Source organism: Mustela lutreola, chromosome 2, assembly GCF_030435805.1.
Source record: "Mustela lutreola isolate mMusLut2 chromosome 2, mMusLut2.pri, whole genome shotgun sequence".
NCBI lineage: Eukaryota > Metazoa > Chordata > Mammalia > Carnivora > Mustelidae > Mustela > Mustela lutreola.
In genome coordinates this window covers 208535568-208554207 of record NC_081291.1, presented here as the reverse complement: position 1 = coordinate 208554207, position 18640 = coordinate 208535568, and the positions used below count along the sequence as shown (strand labels likewise).

Genomic DNA, 18640 nt, shown 5'->3' with positions numbered 1-18640 from the left:
TTTGCAGAAATGTCTCTTCATGTCTTCTGCCCATTTCTTGATTGGATTCTTGGTTCTTTGGGAGTTGAGTTTGATAAGTTCTTTATAGATTTTGGATACTAGCCCTTTATCTGATATGTCATTTGCAAATATTTTCTCCCATTCTATCAGTTGTCTTTTGGTTTTGTTGGGTGTTTCCTTTGCTGTGCAAAAGCTTTTGATCTTGATGAAATACCAATAGTTCGTTTTTGCCCTTGCTTCCCTACAGCAGCTGTTTCTTGCAAATGAAATGCCTTGCCTTCTTTTACCACCTATTTATTTCCTATGTGGTCTTCAAAATTTAGATTATGCATTCCTTCTCTTACTGCCACAACCTGACTTGAATGTTCCTCTAGATAGTCTACAATAACCTCTCTATCTAACATTGTATGTATCACTAACATAATAAATTCAGGAAAGCCTTTAGAAAGGTAATATAAGATAGTCATTCTTAGCTTACAAGGTTTGTATGTGTGAATATGTTTGTGGGTCTGTGTGAATGTGTATGTTAAGATACTAAATAAGATAATGAATGTGAAAATGTTTCATAAGTAGTTAATTAAGAGGCAGTTGTTGGTTTTTATTTTGTGCATTCATTGCTTGTCATTAAGAGATAGGAGAGATGTTGCAGAGGAAGAATTATTACAACCCACAAAAGATTGAACATGATTGTCAATAACAAATGTAAGTCCAATTTATAATAAAAAAAGATTTGTCTTGTTCTATCTTCTATTTATTTCTGTTTACCTATACTCGTTACTACATTATAACTCATTTATAAACATAAATGCAAATACTGGGATATTTAGGAACTTCTCATATGGTCCTCTCATATGGTCCCATTCTTTGGAATTTTAGATAAAATAAGAACATTCTCATGAATTATTGTCTAGAGTAACAGGGGTCACCATGTGACAGGGGAGGATATTCAGCAAGGTCCTCTCCCTCCCCTTTGAGTAGACATCTGAATTTATTAGCTAGTTCTGGTTAGTCATATGGTAAACACATTTCAGAGGAGGGAATTTTTGGGGGGAGATAAATAGATATATATGTACTTTTAACATTCATTACACACTTACCAGGTGCTAAGTACTGTGCTAAGCACTTTGAAATTTGCATCTTGTTTAATATTCAAAACAACCTTTGTGATGTAGATATTACTGCCATCCCATCTTACAGATGAGAAAGTTGAGACACAAGATTACATGGGTGGCATGCACTGGAAGTAAGAATTTGAATCTAGCCTTTGGAGTCCCAAGCAGGGTCCACACCCCACATGGAGCCTCATGTGGGGCTCAATCTCACAACCCTGAAATCATGAACTGAGCCTGAATCAAGAGTTGGATGCTTAACTGGCTGAGCCACGTAAGTGCCTCCATTTTATTTATTTATTTTTTTTAAGTAGTCTCTATGTCTAGCATGGAACCCAATGCAGGGCTTGAACTCACAACCCTGAGACTGATACCTGAGCCAAGATCAACAGTTTGATATTTAACCAACTGAGTCATCCAGGTGCCTCAGGGATACTCTTAAAATACACATATTTCTGTAGAGTTCTTGTACACTAAGGAAAATCTCAGCAAATAATTGTCCTCACACTCAGTTCTACACTTCCTAAATACAAGTTACTAAATGTCAGTTTAATTACTAATTATTAACTTTCCCTCTGCTAACAACAACTGGGACAGAATATGAAATGGAAACAAGGAAACTTCTCTTTGTATACATTTGCAGCAAAGTAAGTGCCACACATTTAAACATTTAGAGCATACTGGATTTTTTTTTTTTAATTTTACTGTGATATCAAGTCTAAACTATTACAATGTGAAAATTTGAATTATCTTAAAAATCCTCGGCAAAGGAGATAATAGTTACAGTAATCATAAACTATTGATTCAGGCTAAATGCAGATGAATCTTAAGTGCATTTGCTAAGTTAAAAAAAAACAGAATTAAAAAGCTATGTACATCGTGATTCATGACTTCATTCACATAAAACTGTGGAGAAGATAAAGAAATAAAAAAGAAAAAAAGGAAAACAATGGTAGAATAGTTTAGAGAAATATGGTGCAGGGTTAAAGACAAAAAGGGACCTTGAGAATATTTTGAGGTGATAGAACTCTTCTGAAAATGGTGTTAGATATGTGACTTATGCATTTGTCAAAATGTATATTATATACTATAATTATATTATATATATTATATACCTTATATTATACGGTATATAGTACATAATATGTATTATGTACATAGTACATAATATATATTATAGATATTATTTATATTTAAATTATAAAGAGTAATTACTACTGCATGTAAATGTTAAAAATGTAACAGTGCATGGTAAAGAGATGGAATATAAATTTTGACAAATAACTGAATTATATCACGAGTGAATTATATAAATGCACTGAAAGGGATGGGAAAGAGTAATTTATGGCAACTTCAGAACATGTATTTTGACTGCATATCGTTTGTCAAAAAAATGTGAACTATACACATATACTTGTTCTAGCACATGATATAAAATTCCTAAGTTATTTTGTTTGCACACTATGGTTGAAAAAATACATAAGTACTATGTGATAATGAGAGCCAGGTTTCTCAAGAAGTTATAAAAAATAAAAGGGGAGGTTAGAATGAGCCCTGTGGTGCTGCAATGAATTGTGTGTGTGCTTGTGTGAGTGTGTGTATGTGTGTGTGTGTGTGTGTGTAAGAGATGATAGATAAATGATAGGTAATAGATGATAAATGATAGAGAAAGAGAGATGCAAATGCAAGTATTAATATACATACACAGATTTCCTGTCTCTATTCATTGATCGCCACTAAAAGCAGTGACACTTCTGAGCAGTTGAGTATACTTAACACTCAGTTATTAGAGAAAATATACTTTTTTTAATAAAATAAATCAAACTGTTAACTATAGAGAACAAAGTAATGGTTCCCAGAGGACAGGTTGGGGGGTGTGTGGGTGAAATAGGTAATGGGGATTCAGGAGGACACTTATGAGCAGCGGGTGGTGTCTGGAAGTGTTAGTCACTAAACTGTACACGTGAAACTAGTGTTACATTGTATGTTAACTAACTGGAATTTAAATAAAATTTAAAAAAACCAAGGACTTCTTGGAGACATGGATGATTCTCAGGATGGTCAGGGATAAAGATGAGCATGGAGTATCTTGTGGTGCTAGACATTAAGGAAGCACTCAAAACAAAGAAACAAACAAGAAAAGATGGGAGCATGTTGAACATCAACATCATGGGGCCACGGGTATGATGGAGAAAGAAAGGAATATTACCTCCAATGCACCTTCCTAGTAATTTATAACCTCAGGACAATTGTGAGGAAATATCTGGCAGATGCAAATTGACAGGCATTCTATAAAGTAACTGACCAGTACTAGTAAAAAGCGTCAAAGTCATGAGAGCCAAGGGGACACTAAGGGACTGTCATGGATTAAGAAAACATATGGGATGGGGAGGGTATGTGCTTTGGTGAGTGCTGTGAAGTGTGTAAACCTGGTGATTCACAGACCTGTACCCCTGGGGATAAAAATATATGTTTATAAAAAATAAAAAAATAAAAAAAAAAAGAAAACATATGGGACATGATGAGTAAATACAATTTGGGATGCTAGATGGGAACCAGGAACAAGAGATGGGAATTCAAATGTATTTGCAGTTTAATTCATATAAGTGTATAACAATTATGTTCTTTGTTTTAATAGCGGTATGATTGTGTAAGATGGGTAAAGGGTTTAGTAGATTTCTTTGTACTGGTTTTGTCGTTCTTCTGAAAATCTAAAATTATATAAAAATCAAAAGCTGTAACTATTTAAGTCCAAATTACTGACATTTTAATTCTTTTTTAAGAAAGTAGGTATTATGAAAATCTCTATAATAATGGGAAGCTTAGTAGAATATTTTGACAACTGTATCAAGCATGAACTGGGCTTCTGAGAAATCCTTTGATAGTATATTTTTAATTTCTTTTCTCAGTCTCTAGGTTAAGAAGAGCAGAAGCAATAATAAAGAGGTAAATGAGTAATAACAATTGTAAAAACTATATTGCTAGCAATCTGTTCAAGTAACCACACAAAAGATATTTAATACATCTTTCTTGCATGGATTTTATACTTACAAAACATCAACAACATTCGAGTTGCTTACACCACAAAGAATCTGTGGGGTGAAGCTGGAGTGGAGGAGGAGGGAACAAGGCATTTTTAAGAGATCTTAACAAAAACTTACCTATGAGTTACATCTGGTTTTGTTCTGAGACTGTAGACATTTGAACTCATTATAATTGTTAGAATGGCGATTTTCTCACATCCGTATAAAGTAAAATAGAAAATGGTTTTAGAAACAAGTAGCATACTGTTGCAGGCTTATTTAACAAAACTCCATGAAAGTATGTTTATTAGGGTGTTGCCCTGTTAAAAACAGTGTATTAGGATTTACCAAGATCACTATTAAATTACCTCATGGGCCAAAACAATTAAAATGGAACTTTTCATTTCAACTCTTCAGAGTATGTGCCCAGAGCACAATTAACTACACAAGGACAGGCAGTGAAGGAAGAGAGCAGTGACAGAAAGTAGCCAGATCCCGGAACAGAATGGCACAAAGCCGTGTTTTTAGCCTTTGGATGGATCAGTACCCTGAAGACGGATTGAGAATATAGATTTTCTTTCTTTCTTCTTTATTGTGCTATTGTGATGATTTTAACACATCATTAGTTTTTGATGTTTCTAAACAAATCCCCACCCTCTCCCCATCCAAATATACATAAGGTTATCCTATCAAACTTTTGCAGACATTCAAGAAAAGTTTATAAACAGCTTGAGTCCCAAACTTGGAATTAGGCTGAAAAGTGCCTGGTGTAAAGAAAGTTCTTATGGCTTTAAAATGTTAAAGTAACACTTTGTTTAAAAAAAAAAATTTAAATCTCATTATGTATGAATATAGAAACAGAGTGATGTTTTGCTGTTTTGCACCAAATTTTAAGCTGTGAATTGTATTGTACTTAGTATGTTACTCCAATAATCTGAAATATTGAATCAGCTGGTCTGGCTGACAAGAAGGATGCTTTATCTTTATAATCTTTCTCATTTCCAAGCCGGTGTTTGACCGGAGATTGGTCCTCCCTGGAAGAATAGAATTACTTTTTGGACAAAGATACACATAGTCTTTTGTTCTCCCACAGGGTACTCCACTTAAGTCTTTGGGATTTTTGGTGTATGTCTAAAACCTTATCCATGGTACTTGAACACTGAGTGTTTGAGAAAAAAGATAACAGGCATCTTAGGAGCTTTGCACATTTCCCTACTTTATCTCCACATTATTAAAAGGGGGACATTTTTCACACCGATCTCTAATACTACTGAAAGACAAAACATGATGAGTGCAAAAAATGTTTGGTGTTTGGGTGATACTTAGTTATTTTAGTAACTGTGCCCACTGACACGTAATTATATAAAATGAGTTTTCTAGATAGCATGGATGTGTTCTATAGCAAGAGGAGGCTAAGAGCCAGAGTTTTCAGTGTAATGAAATGATAATTGTTGACATTTGGCTGAACAACATACAGAGTTAAAGCTAGTCACAGATTTGGCAAACATTCTAAGATCCAAATATAGCAAGCACTTCAGTATAATTTGGCTTATGACCAGATTTTCCTTAGATTGGGGAAATGGCAGGAGTTCTGTGTTTTGCTTTATGCTCTAAGGAAGGCAGCTGATAAATATGTAACTTTCTCCATAGAGGCCAAGGAGATTTTTTAATATGAATATCACAAATAAATTAGGCTAGAAAAAACAAACATTTCTTTGTTTAATAATATCATTAAAACTACTTAATGTCAGACCCTTATAGAATGTCACAAGATCACTATTCTAAAATAAGTTATGTATTTATTAGGTCCTAAGCTCTACTGATGATATAACAAAGCAATATTCAAATATGAAAAGTAATCATGAAAACTTTTGACTGAGAAAATATTCCTTTGAACTGAGAAACCAATAGCAAAATCTCTGAGACTAGTCTTCCCATATTAATTAAGTATCATGAGTAAACTCTCACAATTTTGGAAAGAATAATCTTTTAAGGTAGTGCTTGGTACACAAGAGAGACATAGCTTATATTTTACAGATGAAGTGATCATAAATATGAAGAAATAAAATTAATGAGTTTTTAAATCAGTCATATTTACACATGCTGAAATGTGAAAATATAATATAATACTTTGGATTTCATCTTCAAATGAATGAAGGCCATATCTTGAGTATTTTGATTTTTTATCTACTTGAAAATCAGACATCTTGTTTGTCCCTTTATTTTTCACAGACAAAAAGCCCCCCCCCTTTTTTTAAAATTAATCTCTTGACTTAATATAATGATAATGAGCTTGAGGCTAGCCTGGTATATCTCTATTCTTGACTTCTGAATCTGATTAATCAAAGACGAGTCACATGTCTTCTATTTGGAAGTAAGATGGCATTTTAGATCTACTAGCAACCTGCTACTATATTTGGAATACACATTTTCAGATAAAACATTAGATGACAAATTTGAATGTGTAGTTTGTTTTTTAAGTGCTAGAAACAGCCAAGTATGAAGTAATTTGACCACTGTTGGAAGATGATCAAAAAGATGTTAAAGTCTGTTTTTTTTTTGTTTTTTTTTTTTAAATAGGACAATACTGAAGCTGCAAGAGCAATTGGTGACGGAAGTAGAATGCTCTTTAATAAATGTAAGTCATACTAATAATTAAATCTGATTCAGACAGGAGATGAATGATATCATTATTCACAGTTTTAGTGAATAACTTCCAAATATGAAGGGTTACATAGGGATGGGAAATAAAGTTATTCAAAGAGACAAATGATGCATTGTTCATTCCAATGGACAATTTGTCCTTTGAACTGTTGAAAATGTCATAATCTTTATTTTCTTCCAAAGTGAAACAAAATTTGCATTAAGATAAATATGATTTATTTTTTGGTTAACCAAGGACTCTCAAAAACTCCAGATTTCTAACATTAAGAGAATATGGTTAATTATGAAGGAATGCATGAATATCTCCTTGGAAATCAATATTAAATGTTAATAAAAATAGAATATTAATTGCCCCTCAATGGTGATTTACCTGTTTTACATAGAACAATCTTCTTGGAAGAGTTTGTGTTGTGTTTCACATTATTTATCCCACTGGACATGTAGAACAGAGAGACTAAAGACTATAATAGGGTTGTTCTGAATTGAACAAGTTAGGAAGAAACATATATTGGCAAAGACAGTGAAGGGATATTTAAAGGATGATGCCAGCTGTCCTGACAGGAATTATTTATCTACATGTCTTTGAAGTGGAAAGCCTGCAAATATCCTAGAATAACCACCAATGAGGGCAGAGCTGATATCCACATGTAAACATCTCAGCTCATAAATGTGAACAGTCACCGTAAATGAGTGAGACTCTGCTGTTCCACAGTCATGATCTAAGTGTAAGCTTTGTTCTTGTCCCTCGGGTAATACTCATTTCTTCCACCTAGGGAGGTCTTTGCAGCTTTCAGCCAGCACCATATATTCCTCTCGCATAGAACTGATAACTGAGGTGGGGGGGGGGTCAGATCTCAGAAAATATCCAAAATAAATCCCAGGAGTGAAAATAATTTATCCCTTTGTTCTGACCTTATATTTAACCAGATGGGTAAATTTTAGAAATTGGATAAAGAATTAAATATCTATTATCAAATTGGATGGACTCTTGATTAATGTATCTTGGTATGCTCTTAAACTTAACCTTTCAGTTGAACATATGACACACAGAAAACAAAAACAAAAAAACATGATTTTGTAGCACAAACTCAGTTGTGTCATTCATAAACATTCAGTTAGGATATCAGAATGCCGGTGTATGATCTCTTTCTCCTCCCTCCGTCTCTGTTCTCCTTGCTTGTCTTCTTCTTCCTTCTCTTTGCTTTTTTCTTTACTCTGAGAACTGCAGACATGGCTTCCAAATGTATAATCTCGGTGTCATTGATGAGTATCATAAGGCTTTGTCTAACTTGCTTATTTAATCATAGTGGTTCTAAATCCATATTTCTTATAAACGATGTTTTTTCCCCTTCCTCTGGGATAGCCAAGCCCATGTAGGAAAAAAGGAAACTCCATTCATGTAGTTCTATCTGGTCAGTGTAGGTCTGAAAGACTTCAAACCTCTAATCTCACAGGGTTAAAAAGATGAGCTATGAAAGAGAATGCCAACTCCCTGACATGTGCTTACTACTAGCTTCAAATGTCCCCCACATTTACTCGAGATGTGGAAGAATTTCAGGGTGACTATGGATGGCTTAATTCTCCAAGTCTCAACCCAAAGTAGATATAATCCTTTAATGCAAATAGAAGACATGAGATAAGAAACCAGACAGAATGGATAGCTTGTCAAAAATATTTAGAAGACATAAAAATAAATGAGGAATCATACAAATATGTGTTGTTTTATCTCTCGTGATGATGATGACTTAGGAAAATTAGATTCTGGCTTCATTGTTTATAAATTGAATTTAGCATTATTTATTCACACCGACAGATTAACATGTTAAAATATCTCAAGTCTCTAAAAATATTTGGAATTTCTTAAAATTTTTCCAGATTTTTATATTTCTGAACTCACTGGAATGCAAACAAAATTTTGCTTTATTTTTCCCTTTTCTTCATTAACTCTTATGTTTATGTCAAATCTCTTTTCTCAGTTTTTGAATAATGAAGACTCAAGTCTCCTGGGTTTGGGATCACACTCATTTACAAATACAAGTTTGTTTTGGATAATTATCATAATTCTCCAGGAATTTAAATGTCCAATCTAACCCCAAACTTCAAATTTATGCCTAAATCAAGCTTCCTTTTTATTTTTTTAAAGATTTTATTTATTTATTTGACAGAGAGATCACAAGCAGGCAGAGAGGCAGGCAGAGAGAGAAGAGGAAGCAGGCTTCCCACTGAGCAGAGAGCCCAATGTGGGGTTCGATCCCAGGACCCTGAGATCATGACCTGAGCCAAAGGCAGAGGCTTAACCCACTGAGCCACCCAGGCACCCCAAAAATCAAGCTTCCTTTTTTCTCTTCCATTAAGGTTCAGTTCAAGGCTAGTGATCTTCTGTGGAAGAAGAGATAAAACTCTGGGTTCTGTATGTCTGCTTTGTTGTGTTGCCTACTTCTTCTTTTTAGGAATCCTCAATCTTCTTGAACTGAGAGAAAAACAGAGTGTTTAGAGAATAGAGTGTTTTGCATCTAGGTTGGATTATTTTCAGACTTTCATTGTCAATGTGTCCAAGTGTGGTAAGCATCCATATTTTCTCTCCTCAAGGGCTTGTTAATGGATTCTTCAAAACTTCTCTTGTGAGAATGTACACCCTGAAATCCCCTAATATTAACTCTCTGGTTGTGTCTTCTAACCCACATTTAGCTCCTGCCTTCAGGAAATCTTCCTCCAGAGCTAGTTCTCTTCCCTTAGACAGCTAGTTCTCCTTGGTGAGATCACATTAAGTGATGTCAGTTGTGTATCATGACATCTGTTTGACCTACAAAGAACACATTCATTCATTCCAGAGAGAGTTTGTTTATAGTTTATGGGACTGGATGTGCAGTGAACAAGTTGAAGGAATGAACCCCTGTAGTTGTGCAGCAAGGTGGTACCGCCTGCCATGACAAACACTGGGAATATGGGCAACTTCCTGTCCTTGCAGGGAGCTCCAGAGAATCTTTCACCTTGAGCATAGGGAATAGAAGAAAAAATAGTTACATTCATGCATAATTTAGACCATCTCTTCTATTAGATGGAATGAGGGAATATGATTGCTTTTTAAAGGACTTGAAAAGGATTAGTTATAGTTAAGCAAGTCCTGCATGTTAGTGTCTAGCTGTATATCTCTTTAGAATATTGGTATGATTCTCTAATATTCTTGCTGTTTTGGGACTTCAGCCAAAACTTTGGGAAAAAATAGTTAATACTCAATTCAGTACTCATCTATGTTTATAAGTCAGTATTACAATTTTGGCATAGTCTAGTCTTGCCACCTGCATTATATTGTGTTTAAATCCACTTTATGACTTTAAAGCGAATGCCTCAAATATTTTGCTCTAATTATGATATTTGGTTCAATTTTCAAGCTGATATTTTTTACCGAATTTAAAAGTTTCTTTTGATTCCTACTTTGATTTTTTTTTAAATTATAAAATGATGTTCTTTTTTAAAATGTTTTTTTCTACACCTATGATGATGACCATCTGAGTTTTAACCATTGTGTCTATTATCTATCATTAACATTTATTCATGTTAAAAAATTTACCATTTTGGAGAGCTGTCAGTTGCAAATCAATAGAAAACAAAACCAACAGAAACTTAACTTATTTTTATGTAAGAAAAAAAATACTTAAGACATAACTGGTAGATAAGGCTGATTCATTTATTAAACATGCCTCAGGGATCCAAGCTTTCTTCCTATTTTCATATTGCCTTTCTGCCATTCTGGCTTATTGGATTTCATCCTCATGTTATTTTACTGAATTGTCCCAAGGTGGCTGCTAGAACTCCAGACATCATGTCATCATTCAGGAGATGCAGAGATGGAAAAGGGTGTTTTCAAACTCTCTGTCTCCTTTCATTGGCAGAGAAAAATGTTACCACTCAAATGGTCTGGTAGATTTGATAATACCCGCTTTTATCATAAATAACTATGTCAAATGGTATCCTTGCAAGGGAAGATATGGAAGGTAAATTTAAAGGAGAAATTACTGAGTAAATAACATTTATATTAGCCAGCAAGGAGAGAAGAATGGATATTAAGTGGGCATAGAAGTGTCTACAAAACCATCCCTGCAGTTCTAGGTTAAAACCAAATTGGTTATGTTGGATTTTTATGTCAATAGTGTTTTTCTTGTGTAGAATCTTTAATTTTTCTTTCAAAAGTAAGATTGAATGAACTGTAATTTTCCTTTATTACAAATAGTCCTTTTTCTGGTTTGGGTATCAAGAAAATATCAACTTTATATAATAATTTTTGGAGTGTTCCTACATTTCTATAGTCTGGAAGACTTTCTATAGTTCTGGGATTACTTGTTCTTCAAAGATTTAACTGAGCCAGCTTCATGTACACTATATATCAAGCAAAAATATAATGCATCCAAACTTTTATGGGTTTTCCTTAAAAAAAAAATAAAACTATTTACGGTGCCCTTAAAATAAAGATAAATTCACTTAACTTTCCATTTTTGGAAATATGTTCCTGAGTATTTATTCATTTGCCTTTCAGAAAACTGGCTTCCAGAATGGCTGGATAGGAAGATCCTCAATGAAACAAACATCTGGTTGTGTTTTATTTTATTAAAAAAGAAAGGAAACTACATTCCTCTCCTTGACAATGTTAGAATAATACATTGACAAACAGTTCACAGGCCATATAATCACACTTTTTGTACTTTACCACCTTTTTCTATCAATTAGTCACGTAAATACAGCTTCAGGACAACCATGCAGGGATTATACTAAAAGAAGCGTTGAAGCTAAAAACAGCTGATTGAAGACAAATAAATATAAAGGATGCCCAGTGATTTGTTTTCATCTGATCAGAAATGTACATCACATATCATAATGCAGCAAGAAAAGGTACTCAAAACACATGCAGTGAGGCCAGACTATCTGAGGCCAACTGCTGTCTCAATGTCATCATGTTCTTTAAACTAAACCATATTCTCACCTTTGGCTAACAAGGAGCACACCTTTGCACCCAATTCATAGAGCAGCATTTTTAAGTTGTTTACAGTTATATCTTTAGGAAGGTACATATTTCTCCAGTAGGACATGATAAATACTATACTTCTGCACTGAGTACTGATTGGGAAGAAAAATTAAAGAGGATTAGTGCTTTTCTTAATCATACTTGACATTATATGCATGATAGCAGAATAACTTCAAGTGACATAGGGCTCCTATACTGCTTTGTGACTTGGCTTCTCGTAGGCCAATGTATACTCAGACTGCATTTTTAGCTTTCTTAACTTTTATGTAATATTTGTCATGATAGATGATTCAACTTTTCCTTAAACTTAAGGAATTTTCACCTTTGTTTTTTTATAATTTTCTTGAGATTTAATGTTTTTATCTTTCTGTTTATTGACGATTGCAATTGTATGATTGTTTTTAAGACCAAACTCAAGTGTCGTAACCTTTTGGAATAGACTTCTCCCCGTGCTGTGTTGGTGGACCTACTGGGCTTTCCATAACCCAAGGTTTAAATTGCTCCTTAGTGTGCACAAATCTGCCTATATCACACCTCCAGTACACTTTTAAATAATATAATAGACATTTTTTTGATTTGCCTGCCAGTTCCCAACCCACCATCTCCATCTAGCTTAATGGATTCTATCAATATTTTGGTCAAGTTAACACAAAAATTGTGGTTAATAATCCGTTAGTGCTGAATTTGGAGAGTCTTGATTACAGGGCTGAAGAGTAGGTGTGAGGGTTGAAGATATAGATTTAAGGGTTGCCACTATAGATAACCTCTGTTGGACCTTAGGGCTCAGGGAGGCCCTTGCAACCACAATCCCTGGGAGCCTTTCCCTATTCTATATTTCAAGGTCTCAGATTTTTCTAACCTGGGCTCTAGCATGAGAGATCTGTCTTCCCTACGCCATCTGGAATTCTACAACTCTTCATGGGTGGTTGACTCTCAGTTGTGTTTATTCTCCCATTGCAGGAGATGCTCCTCTTTGGACACCACCAAAGATGCCTACTAAGTGTCACACTTCATCTTGAATGGTTTAATTACCCTCCATATTTCATTATCCCTCTCCCAGGTGTCAGTGCAAATTCTTCCCTTGATACCTCTGAAACACCTGAATCACTGCATTAGCAAGGAGATCCACTGTCCCTGGGGACATTTTCCCAAGGTCATATTTTAGCAAATTCTGTGGAATTAGGCAATCTTTATCAAGGGGTTTCCTTTGCTTCTACATGTCACAAAAGATAGATTTTTCCTTTCAAGTCGGAAGTGATCCAGTAGCCAAAAAAAAAAAAGAAAAAAAAAAGTCTTACTACTTATAAGTATCTACCTTATCATTCTTGCTTCCAGTAGATTAATGAAAGTTTTCCAGGAAGCAGTCTCCAAGGTGGAATTAGAAATGTAAGAGGTTTATTGGGTAAGCACCTATGAAGTGTCCAAGGGAGAGGGAAAAAGAGTTAAAAGGGAGAGCTCAAATCATGATGTAGGTCTGAGACTTTTGACAGGAGAAAAAGAAAACAAATGATCATGTAGTGAGAGCTTCAAACTTCAGTGCAGCTCTGAGAAAGCCTTGGGTAGGCTTCTGGGAAGCCCCACAGTAAATACTACACATTTGAGGAATCCTCAGTGGGGCAAAGATGGTACCTCACTGTGCACAGTCTTTGGCAGCTCAGGCATGATGTAGACTCTCTGAATGTTGCAGTGGGAAAATCCAAGGGCCGTCAACTAAGTATACTTCTCACAGTGTTGCTTTCTTTCCCTTAAAGATCTAAGCAGAATACTTTCATGGCTGCCACACTTCTGTACACAAGAGTGAATATAACCAAAGGTGCAGCTCAATATCAGAAAACAAATGCTTTGAATTGGCTAGTTCAAGAATTAGACCTTTGCCAGCACCTTATAAGTATCTTAGGTCCCTTTCCAGGCACCATTGTTTTATCCTCACCCACTATTCTGACTTCCAACCCTGTATTTTTTTTTTTTTTATTAGCTGTTATGGGACTTTATATAGCATCATCAGGTATGTACTCTTCTGTGTTGGTTGATTTCATGATGTTTGTGAGGTTCATGTATGTGGCTGAAAGCTAGTATCATGATAAAAATTGCCATGAAAAATCATGTCAGGGGCGCCTGGGTGGCTCAGTGGGTTAAGCTGCTGCCTTCGGCTCAGGTCATGATCTCAGGGTCCTGGGATCAAGTCCCGCATCGGGCTCTCTGCTCATCAGGGAGCCTGCTTCCCTCTCTCTCTCTCTGCCTGCCTCTCCATCTACTTGTGATTTCTCTCTGTAAAAAAAAAAAAAAAAAAAAAAAAAAAAAAATCATGTCAATAACTCAGTGCACATCTGCCCACATTTCAGTTAGGGTTATTCATTGGAATTACTGTGTTCTGAAGATTCTGTATGTCCAACTTAGTGGATAATGTAAAAATGTTTTCTGAAGTGACTGTGGTAATTATACATCCTTGGCAGTATAGAAGAGAACAGTTCTTCCACATCTTTAACCATTCCATAAGTGTGTAGTAGTGTCCCTGTTTTTCCATATTTTTTAGCTTGATATTTTTATGCGGAAAAAATATTTCAGTTATTTCCTTCAGATTAATTCACTTTTCTCAGGTTTTATTTTTTCCAAAAGAAGCCTTCTATCTAAAAGTCAAATCCCATTTGTCAATATTATTTTTTCAATTCAAACAACTGCTGCTCTTTTATTTTGACCTTAAAAATTCTTCCTATAGTTGGCTGAAGAGGAAAGCTTTAAAATATTCTTCTGCATAGCTGATCAGTTTTACCACACCATTTAGGAAATACAATTTCCCGCCCTTCAAATTGTGTTGCCTTTTTATTAAGTTCTTATGTAGGCTTTATAAGGTTTCAGGACTACTTCCTCTGTGTCCATGATATGGCTACATTTTAATGTCACATAATTTTATTTCTTGTGATTTTAATATATTCTTTAATATTTAATGTTGTTATTCAAGTAATATTTATTATATAGACATAATTGTGTTAAGCCTATTTTGGAAAGTGCTTTTAATATTAAATCCTCCAATCTAAGGACATAGCAGTATTATCAGTTCTCACATATTCTGTTCTTTCTCTTCCTTCCTTCCTTCTATTCTGAGACTATAAATATTGGGTGTGTATGTGTGTGTATTTTTTGTTTGTTTGCTTTTAATGCTTACACAGAATGTTTCTTGTTGGATCATCTGAATCATCTTGTTGAATGATTTTCTGTTTGTATATTATACTGGATTTCTACTGTCTGCTGTCCTCCACAACTTTTTTTTTTTTTTTTTAATTGAGACTCAAGCTCATCTGTAGATGTTTTCTTGGTATATGTTTAACATAAGCAAACTAAGTAGGTCATCACATGTGGCCCTTTATTACTACAAAAGTAGTTTCAGTGGTTCTCCCAAAGGGGGAGGGGAACAATGCAATAAGTTATAATAATAATTAAAACCCAGTAAGTGATTATTGTGTACTAGGCCCTGTGTTTGCTTCTCTATATCTATTAACTTATTGAGTTTTCAGACTCAAGAAGTTACTCTGTTACTGGCCCCATTTTATAGATAACAAAAATGAAGCACAGAGCAGTTAATTAACTGTCCATGGTTCAAACACCTGCTAAGTGGGGAGGACAGATTTTAAAGCAAGATTAATTGGCATAGTTTTCATGTTCCTAAATTGCATACTAGGTGTCCTTTCTGTGCTTAAAATATGCACAGGACAAATATATTTGGTAGCCTTAGAAGACAGAAAAGGAGACATCCCAGCATGATGGAAAGCCTGTCTGTAACCAGATAGGTTTCACTGGAAGAAGCTAATGGATAAAATCAGAGAAATACAGTGGTTAGAAGATCGATATTGTCTTATTTGTGTCAGTTTTGAGATAAGATAGATAGAGCCAGGAATAGGTCATAGGTGAATTATATAGGAAAAAGATATACAGATATATGCAATTTCTGTAATAGAGTAGATAAGATTATAGCATTTATGCCACTTCATCATTAAAAATGAGTGGGAAAATTATTAGATCCATCCTCAAAGATCAAAATGACTCAATATTAAAATAATGACCCCAGTGAAGAGAAAGAGATTGAGAATTATTTACATTAAAGGAATTGGTTCACATGACTGGCTCAGATGATTATGGGAAATGTCAAATCCAAAATCTGTAGTGCAAGCTTGCAGGTTGGAAATTCATGTAAGAGTTGATAGTGCATTCTTTTTTCTCCTAGCTTCATTGAGATATCATTGACGTATAACAGTATGTAAACCTAAAATGTCCAACAAGATGATTTGATATAGGTATATATTGCAAAATGTTTACCATAATAAGGTTACTTAACAAATCCATCACTTCATATTATTATCACTTCATTTTTTTTTTTTGGTAGTAAAAACAATTAAGATTTCCACTCTACGCAAATTCCAGGTATAAAATAACAATCTTCGTCATCATACTGTGCATTAGATCTCCAGAATTTACTCATTTTATAACCGGCATTTTGTAGCCTTTGACCAGCATCTCCCTACACCACTTCTACTTTCCCCCATCCCCACCATGGGATTTTAACATAATATCAAAATTTAAAAGCCCAAGGATATCCTTAAAATTGAGTGTAAAATAAAAACCAAAATGACCATCGCTGAAGAGTTGCAGCCTGTTGGGACATCACCAGTCTCCATTTGTGAACTTCTTTTCCTGAAAGTTATAAACTCTAGTTAAAACAAAGCACAATTTACATTATTTGTAAGTTTAAATCTTGTGTTCTTACTGTTTAGTGTGAGAATAAAGAATTACCCGTGTTTATTTCTTCTTTTAGAGATAACTGACATTCCCAGAAATCTGTCATCCCTTCACAAAGGAAGGCTAAGCATTAAAAATGGTTCTATCTTCAGCTGCATATAAAGTTCACTGAATATGATAATTTGTTGTTTTATTCTTTTATCTCTTTTCTACTATGTGCTTGATGTATTCTCAATGTCTTAGTACTGATATTCTAAATCTAGATTTTTTTTCCAATCTCAACTTATTTTCTAGAGAAGCATTTCAACTACCAACTCAGACAATCTAGACCTATGTTACATTTGCTTTGGTTATCACGATGTGCTTTTTTTCTTTACTCCTCCAGTACAATTACTTGACTTGTAACTATGTAACATGGCAGATGCTGGCAGGGAGAACACTCAGTGACATCATCCTCAAAGATCCCAAGAGCCATATATTATCTCTTTCCAAATGAAAACACTTCGTCATGCCAGATATAGATTGAGTATGTGGGTCTTCCCAAGTCTGATTTTGTATTTTCTAAGAGTCAAGTTCCTCTGTGGTTAGATTCTGATAGCAGAGCTTCTTGTATTCCCATGTGGCATTATATAGACATCATAGACTTACAGTGTGTTCAAATGGACATAACTGACTCATTTGTTTTTCTTCAATGATAAAGACAGTATAAGTAAAACAAAGTTTTCCAAGTGCTTATATACTAGTAACACACGGCATGAAGTTGTTCTGTTCAGTTTTCTTGTATCTGCAATTTGATAAGTGAGAAATTAGACAAATATACTAAACTTTTTGGATATACATTTTTTTTTTCATTTAAGAGAAAGATAAATTTTCTGAGATTTCAGAATGAATCTTAGGAATGGCACAGTAAATAATCAAAAGCCAAAAGAATGGTGAACTGAGCATTTAGAATTTAATAAAACAGGATGTGTACCAACTGACCCTAAGGTTCATTCTAAGTGTAAAACCTAATAATCTCATACTTATTGGCCATTTCTCTCTATTATCACTGAGCCAATGCTTTTAATTGGGCCACAGGTTGTTTTCATTAATTTTAAAGTTTTTTGCATAATCTGTGTGTGCATGCTAGTCAAATATATCCAAACAATAAAGAGAATATTGTTTACCTCTTCTTTAACATTTTGATGATTTCATATAAATGATCAAATACTATTTCATCATCCCTAGTTATATGAATGATACTGGAAAATTTAAAAGGAAAAAAATCTCCCTTGAGTATCTCATCCATGCTTCTTTTTGGCCTGGACGAAGTACTTCTTCTTAAATAGATACTTATCATCTATTCTTACAATTTGGCCACATTCCCTCATGATGTTTTTAAGGTGGGAATCTGATCATGTGACAATTCTAACTAACTTCTTTTATGGCTCTTCATGACTTTCAGGATAAAAATTGAAATTTCTAGTAAGATACTCCATACATGTTCAGATTCCTGCCCAAGTCTCTAGTTTTCAATTAGCACACTTCTTCACCTTCATCTCTGAATTCCAGGACACTGGCCTCTACTCCCGCTCTTCCATAATTCATTTGTATTAAACCTTTAAATTTTGGCTCAAATACCACTTACACAAGAAAACTCTTTGTGGATCATTAGATTAGGTCAGACCTTCCATTTTGTACCATTAATTTTTACTTTCAGATCACTTATTACAGTTGTCCTTCCATTTTCTTTTTAACTCATTGATCAAGATCTAGTCATCTCAGAGAACTGTAGCTCTGTGGGTAGGGACTCTACTCGTTACTAAGTCCTATATCCTAAGCACTAAGCATATTGACTTTTACATGTAAAGCAGCTAATAAAAATTAATGAAATTCATGTGCATGAAGAATATGAGATTTTGAGATTCCAAGTGACTCACCCAAGGTTAATAGCTGGTAAGCAGTGGAACCAGGAATTATATCCAGGACTACCTGACTCAATTCCTAAGCCCGTTAATGTGTGATTGTACCTCAAACACTAATTGGTCATGATGTCTTTCTTTTAAAATGCTTTGGCATAGATATGATTATTTTTATCTATGCTCATTAATTTA

At 34.4% G+C, this 18640-nt stretch overlaps 1 long non-coding RNA gene across 1 annotated transcript; it reads left to right on the top strand.

The window, feature by feature from the left end:
• The first annotated feature begins 1694 nt into the window (after positions 1 to 1694).
• On the top strand, positions 1695 to 11417 carry LOC131825975 (uncharacterized). Its single transcript, XR_009351385.1, has 3 exons — positions 1695 to 1756; positions 6713 to 6770; positions 11331 to 11417. It is a non-coding gene; the product is annotated as an uncharacterized LOC131825975 (long non-coding RNA).
• The last annotated feature ends 7223 nt before the right edge of the window (positions 11418 to 18640 follow it).